The 7,082-nt window shown below is 43.7% G+C and overlaps 1 long non-coding RNA gene across 1 annotated transcript; it reads left to right on the top strand.

Annotated features, from left to right (window-relative positions):
• Positions 1-439: 439 nt before the first annotated feature.
• LOC144141425 (uncharacterized) lies at positions 440-4,656 on the top strand. The gene is made up of 5 exons (XR_013316595.1): positions 440-564; positions 1,836-1,977; positions 2,168-2,304; positions 2,392-2,514; positions 3,004-4,656. It is a non-coding gene; the product is annotated as an uncharacterized LOC144141425 (long non-coding RNA).
• Positions 4,657-7,082: the final 2,426 nt, after the last annotated feature.

The raw sequence follows: 7,082 nt of genomic DNA on the forward strand, positions 1-7,082 counted from the left end.
CTTTGTTTCGACCTCAGCGGGCGTAAACGTCCGCTTAGACGCATATGCCCGTTTTCCGAATCAAATAAAAGCCATCACGTGTGCCGCGTTTGTATGAGCTCCAAAGCCTCCGCGAGAACGAAAGTTTGCCGAAGCCATGAGGAAAAGACCGCCACTCCAGTAGCGCATTCCATGCGCATGCGTCAGCAGCAGCACGGCGGAGCTGTTTTTGCGTTAATTCACGGTACAGTGGGGCTGCAACGAGTACGATGACGACGGATGAAAATCGGGACTGCGTCAACACTTTAAACGACAGCAGCGCTCCCTTCTTCAAGGATTCCCTCCGCTAATTTTATGGTCTTCCGCATGCAGCGCCACCAGTGGCATTCCCAAGCGGGTTTCTCAATTGCTCGCGCGATGCTCCTGATATTTACTAAAGAAATTCTCGGTCACGCTGGCGAGAACCGTTAGCGCCGTTAGCGGTTCCATTGGTTTGATTGCGGCGTGCAACTGCCAATTTTTTCATGTCCCCGGGCTGTATTTCCTGTTCGGCGAAGTGGAGTTTTGCCAGGAGGCGCACAAAAGGTCAGTGCTGCTTATTTATGTGCTGGTAACGGTTGTTGTTCAGTGGCATCCTTGTTAACTGCGTCCGATAAACATACCGCTTCTCTGCCCGTTATTCGTGTGTCGTCCATGCTTGTGGTCGCGGCGTGTAAAATTTTGTGTTGGAGAAACTTTTGCAGCCGTAATTTACCAAAACTTCCGTGTTCGTGGGTCAGAGTCGGTGGACATTTCTGACTGCGTACGTTAGCCATTGCTATTAGGAAGTTGCTGGTTTGCGCGTTTCATGATTGGATTTTCCCTTACTGTGTGGCTTTGCTTAGTTGTATATTGACGGTTGCTGTGTATTTCTGCGGTAGCGAATCTTCTCGGGTTAGTCGCTCGCGATAATCGCGCGTTCACACGTGTACAACTTCCAAGCAAGTTTGTCGGAGCGTCCGTCCTTAGATTTATTGGTATTTTTAAAACTTGCGTGGCAATTGCGGCGTTGTGTTAGTCTGCTGAGTAGAATGCATTTACTGTACTTACCAGACCGGGAGTCTTCGACCTTGCCCGTTGCGCGCAAGGTAGACGCTATTTCGAGTTGTGTTGATGTGCTTTGAAGGCGTCATCTTACGTTTATCTGTTCCATGATTCCATGTTTCATGTTTATGTTCCATGTTTCTTCCAATTCCTTTGACCAATTGAGATGATCTATTTTAAATAACATTGCCTGAAGTGTAGAGAAATGGAAGGGACAGTTGTTGTCTTAGCAGTAGCGCACTAACAAACGTTTCTTTTGTAGAGGGGAAGAAATGTGGAAACACGCAGCGGGTATATAGAAAGTGTGCTGCCGTTTCTATGCTGTTAATGTCAGTGGTAACTTGAGACTTTAGGATAATTATCCAATATCCATAATTAGTGGTTGCTATCTTCACGAACCGCGTTAGAAATAAGCCAGTCTTGCATTTTTATGCCGTCAATGTCGGTGGTAACCGGAGAGTCGAAATAATTTCCGACAACGCTCAGGTGATAAGTTCTTGCATCACTATGTGCACCCAACATTAACCCGTTTCTGTGCTTCCTTGAACTTAGAAAATATACTGCGAAAGCAGATTGCTACATTCTGTATTCGATCTGTATAACCTGTCCAGATGGCTGACTGTCCAGCTGGCTGACTGTGAAGACATTTGTCTCTACACTGGTAGTTTGCGACAATTGTTTTCCTTTGTCTGAAGAACAGAAATAAAACGAATTATTTCCATTCCTTACATATACCTCTGAAATCATGGCTGTGGCATTCACTGTGGCTGAAGACATCTTCGGCACGCCGAGGCGTCGTCGTGACAAGTGTGGCAGATTATAATTGCATTGTGGAAGTCATAAAGCCACGAAAGAGTGCCTCTTGAGTGTTGCGTATTATACAGACGTTCACCACTCCGCATGGAGCAATGACAGGTGAGCCGAGAAATGTTCAAATATTTTTATATTTAAAATTGTTTCGCCTGCAAACGTTACCAGGGCTCGTGCTGCAAAATAAATTTTAGCACAACTAATCAGGCATTGTACGAGATCTTGTAGTACTCCCTTCTTAGAGGGAAGCGTAAATTTATGCTTCAATATTTTTATACTTTTTTTTATTTTCTAGGAAATAGGGCGCACCGGGACTTCAAACAATGGAACAAGGAATGCATACTGCCATTTTCCTGGTTCTTGAAGGCGTGTGTTCACAAAAAGGAAACACATGAAAGCCGTTGTACGGGATGAAATCATTGCATTCCACAAGTAAGTACGCACTCCCAGTTCTGGAACTTTGATGGTCCCTTTTTAGGTAGTTTCAATATACGTAATGGCTTCGGAACGCCATTTCAGTGACAACTTGACCTGTAGGTGAAAATGACAGTAAGAGCTTTTGGGAACACGTTGGCACAACTTTCCTGGAAATGCACTCCGAGGACGCCCTGCCAGGAACGCCTGCATCTTAATTTTAGTTGGGTAAGTTGGCATTTTATTTTTGTGGGACTCAATTTATGGTAGTGTTTATTGAAGCTGGCATTTTATTTTTGCGGGACTGAATTTGTGGTAGTTTTCGTTGTAGCAAAATCTTACTGTTAAAAATAAATCGTGAACTCCAATATTGGGAAATACCTTCACATTCAGCCTGTTTCGGATGCTGCAACATGTGGACAAAAAAACTATTATTTTGCATTCAAGTTTTGCACACATTTTGCTTTCACATTGAGAGTTGCTGCTGTGATAATACGGCACCACGGCCACGCCCCGTGTGGTTGCTTTCCAGAATTAGAGAACGGCCATTGATAGTCTGTGCTAATATTTTTTGTACATTGTTAGCAGCATTCCCAGAAAAGAAACCAAGAAATCGCTGATATTTCAATCAATTACTGTGCTATAAAAGGGGTATCCTAAGCAACTCACTCATTTAAAGCCATCGTCTAACAAAATTTTCTTCTTCCTTCCTTAAAGGTACATGACTTGGTCCCGTTATTCTCGAGGTCCAGTTATTTTGAGAAGAAAATGGCAGCGTAAATATTGTCTGCAAGAAACACGTCCTGGATTTTCCGCCTGCGTTGTCACATCAAGATGTGGTCATCCTCCTCGCCGTATATTTCATCTTAATCTCCTGAAACTTATGCGACTTTGGAGAGTTCTTGCGACTTTTGCAGAGAGTTCTTGGCCATTTAACAGTGGCCTGGTGTCATTTAAGTTGAAAGCTCTGTTGAAAGACTTGATGTGGTCACTCTACTTGGGGTTTTAAATTATTGTTAGACGTTGAAGCCTATTCGGGAAGATATGTCGTGGTTCAAATGATTGGTAGATGCAAGCGGCATGTCAATTGCAAAAGTGGAATCGTGCTTTCCTTTGCAATTTTTCATTATTGGCACAAAGCGCAGGCTGTCTTTGCAGCTACTCTGTTACTCTGTTAATATAGTTAATGGCACTGCACTGTAACGTTTTTATTATTCAAGTGCAGCTCAAATTTTTTTTCCATGGCAGTGCTGCTGTTGATGGATGCAAACGTGAGAGTAATTATTTACAGAGACAGTTTGGGGCTTTATTAATCAATTTTTGTACTGTATCTTAGCTGACACCTAAGCCCTACAAGAATGCGAAATATACATATTTGGCTTGAAAAAGCTGTTTACTTTGGACTAAGTTGCATTTCTTGCTTGTTAGAGGCAGTGCTTTGGTCACAAGCATACTGTCGTCATTATAGTAGGGTTTGTATAGCACGCAACTGTGAATTTTACCTCAGATAAATGTTCCGGCCGGAAAAATGCTTCCAATTTCGCTTGGTAAAATTGGTTACCTGTATGTTTCAACGCTACCTGGCTTGGTTATTTGGGATGTCTGAATTGTTCTTGAGGGAATTTATAACGTCTTTAGAGTTAGGCTGCTTGTTAAATTTTAAAATGCATAACATGCTCCGAGCTATCTGGTTTGTAAAATTTGGAATATTCACACTGGTTGCTATGAGCTTTTTTTTGGATAAGTTATTTTAAATAGCTACATATTGTCGGGGAAGCAACGCGGCTTCAGTGAAAGGCTTTTTCAGGGCGCGTATATAGTCGGTTTTGGCTACAGTTAGCTTGATATTGATATATGGTGTATGTTTTAGTTGTGCAATAGCCACATGCTTCCGGTAAGTTTTTCTGTGCAAATGTTATATTGTTAGTATTGGCTCCGGTGTTCTTTTCCTACACTCTTGCAGGTCTTGTGATAATCCAACCGTGTATGGCTTGTATTTTTGGCTTTTCCCTACAATTTAATAGCAAACTGCATATTTTGGAACCGCGATGCGTAAACATGGTATGGCAAGCGCTGTGGGTACTTGGGTACTTCCGCTTTTGCGTACCTGATTTCATGTGATAAAACAGCATATTTTATGCTCACTGTTGTGTAATGCTTTTTGAGTTAGTGCGAGGGTAGACGCTTAAAGCCATCTTTATTACCCATGTTTTTTAGCAAAAAAGAATGGTAAATATTAGCGAAAATAGGAAAATGCCACTTAGATCGTTTTGGCCACTTGATATCGTTTTGGTATTTGATCCTGTACGCTGGTCATTTTCTGCCCAAGTGGAAACAGATATGTCTCCGTATCTCAAATGTACGCAATAATAAGAGCGAATAAAATTTGCTTAGTGTTTTGAAAAGCATTGTATCAGTGCTAATAGCTGGTTTGGTATGTATTTTAATGCGTGTCTTGTTTCTTTTACATGCAGCCAAAACCCAGAACAGGATGCGGCGGATGAAGGCAAAGTCTCTGTGTGCCGCTCCAGGTATCTCAGACCAACTTTTATATAGAACTGTGCTCCGATAGGCAACTGTTGGGAACTGTCAGGGACCACACTGCTGCGGCGGTTTCTGTTTTCCAATTGTTGGTATCACTGTGGGCCATATGTCAAGGCTGCGTTAGAATGGTGCTTGCGGTTTCCTTCTGATACCAATGCATCCGCCAGCCTGGCAAATGACCTCAGTTTATACCAACAGGAAAGCAGATATATTGGAAAAGTGGAGTCCCATAGACAGCTTCTCAACGTCTATCGGAACACCGTTTTATATAAACAGCTGGTCTGAAGGTACCTGGAACGGCGCACCGGATAAATCCATAATCATTTTACGTGGATCAGTGTTCCAGTAACTTACACTACCCGTTTATTTGGAACAGTGATCCGTATAGTTTTATTTGGAACGCCGATCCAGATAATTTAGCTGCAAAAATATGTGGTGCACTGTTCCACTTACATTTTCAGGGTATGTGGAACACGGTTCCAAATATATAAGTGGAACTTTTTTGCAAAAAAGTTCCAGTTACTAAGTGGATCTTATGTGGATCCAGATTAAGAGTGCAGTCTTTGTTCGAGTCGCGCACTTTTCCTCGCACTGAAGAAAGAGAAGGCGAAGCCTGACAGTTCGATTCGAACGCGTCAGGACAGACGCTTTAAGGTCTGATTAACCCAAAGACCGAGAACGAGTTAACAGAAGGGAAGCAAAAACCGTCAATGTGTACCCACGGGCGTGAAGAACTGGCACACCATAGTGCAACGCTGTGCAAGATAATGACGGGCTTGGGTATTGCAATCATCGCGTTGCGCTTTCATTAATAATCTACCCGTTAGTTTTAACTGTGGTCCCCTGTGAAGCTAAGGCCAAAGCGGAGTGACGATGCGAAGATGTAGTTCGCAAGGCTGCAATTATCGCTATTCTGCGCTGCTGAACGAACGCGCGCTCGACTTGGCCGGGCGAACAATTGAAGGTCTAAAATACGATTCGCTTTTACAGGTAAGCGGGATTTGACCCATCTTGCAGGCAACTGTTTGGGCCAGCTGGGATCAGGGTGAAAAGAAGCGCCGAATGTTTTGTGAACAATCAATTTCGACGCCACTAAATGTATGCGAGGAATTGTTAACACGAGAAGGGAATTGCCCACGAGAGAAGTGTAACACCCGCGGGGCAACCTATCTGTCTTTGGGGCGGGCGCGGATATACATGCCCAGAGCGGTATTCATTACCGAATCTACTGAGGGGGAGGCATCAATATACTAAAAGTAAACACAAATGTGAGGCGTAATTGTCTGCTTTGCTTTAGTCGAGGGTCGAAAGAAAGGAAGGAATATGCACGTCAAAAATGTCCCTGGGGGGCGCACTGTTGTAAGTTGCCTGGACAATCGCAGTTGCTCACAGCTGAGCTCAAACGACGCGCTCATATAGTGCGGTTTATCAAGCTTAGCTACACCCAGTTTCCATCAAGCTCTTCAAGCACTACGTTCTCTGGGAGACCTCATCGGTTAAGCTCCGCTGTGTCCTCGTCATACTGGGCATCCTCGATTTACCAGTACTGGGCGGCCCGCGGGAAGTCCGAGGAGGGCCCTCGGACCGGAAGTTCTTTAGGAACACATGGGAAAACGAGAGCCGGATCGCCTCCCGGGAAGTCCACGAACGATACGGGACTGATAATCGGAGGGTCCACTGTTGCCCAGCTTAGCACCCTGCAACAACTTCGCAAGGTCGTGCTAAGGAACTCTCCGAACCAGGGACATCCCGTGCCGCAGCCCGCATCGTGATAATACTGGCATTATCCTTCCTTGCGAAGTCCAGTGCAGTGAACGTTTGCTCACTCGTCATTTTTCCAGCGTAATTTCCACACATACGCCCTTTTAAATGAACGTTTGAAGGCACAGTATTTATTTTACAGTTTATACTAATTTTATTCCCTAAAACACCTTGCGGTCAAGTAAAGACACAAGAGTAAATAACAAAGAATTAAAGAGTGGAAGGAAAAGGCAAGAGCACAAGCGAAGTTTTTCGGGCCATACAAAGCGATGCTAAACTTCGTTCTGAATCAAAGTTAATCATCATCAAACGCCGAGTACACTAAAATATTTGCGTATGTTTTGGCGGTGGAAACATTTCTTTTGGATATTACACATGGTAGGTGCGTGCTTTTTACAACACTGTGGCAATTTCATCGTGTTCGATAAGCGTTTAACATGATAACATATGGTGACTCGTACAAAGTTTACAAGAACAGCGTTGTGTTATCT

The sequence above is a fragment of the Haemaphysalis longicornis genome, unplaced genomic scaffold (assembly GCF_048455015.1).
Source record: "Haemaphysalis longicornis isolate Haplotype H1 unplaced genomic scaffold, Haemaphysalis longicornis Haplotype H1 scaffold_6, whole genome shotgun sequence".
In the NCBI taxonomy this organism is placed as follows: Eukaryota; Metazoa; Arthropoda; class Arachnida; order Ixodida; family Ixodidae; genus Haemaphysalis; species Haemaphysalis longicornis.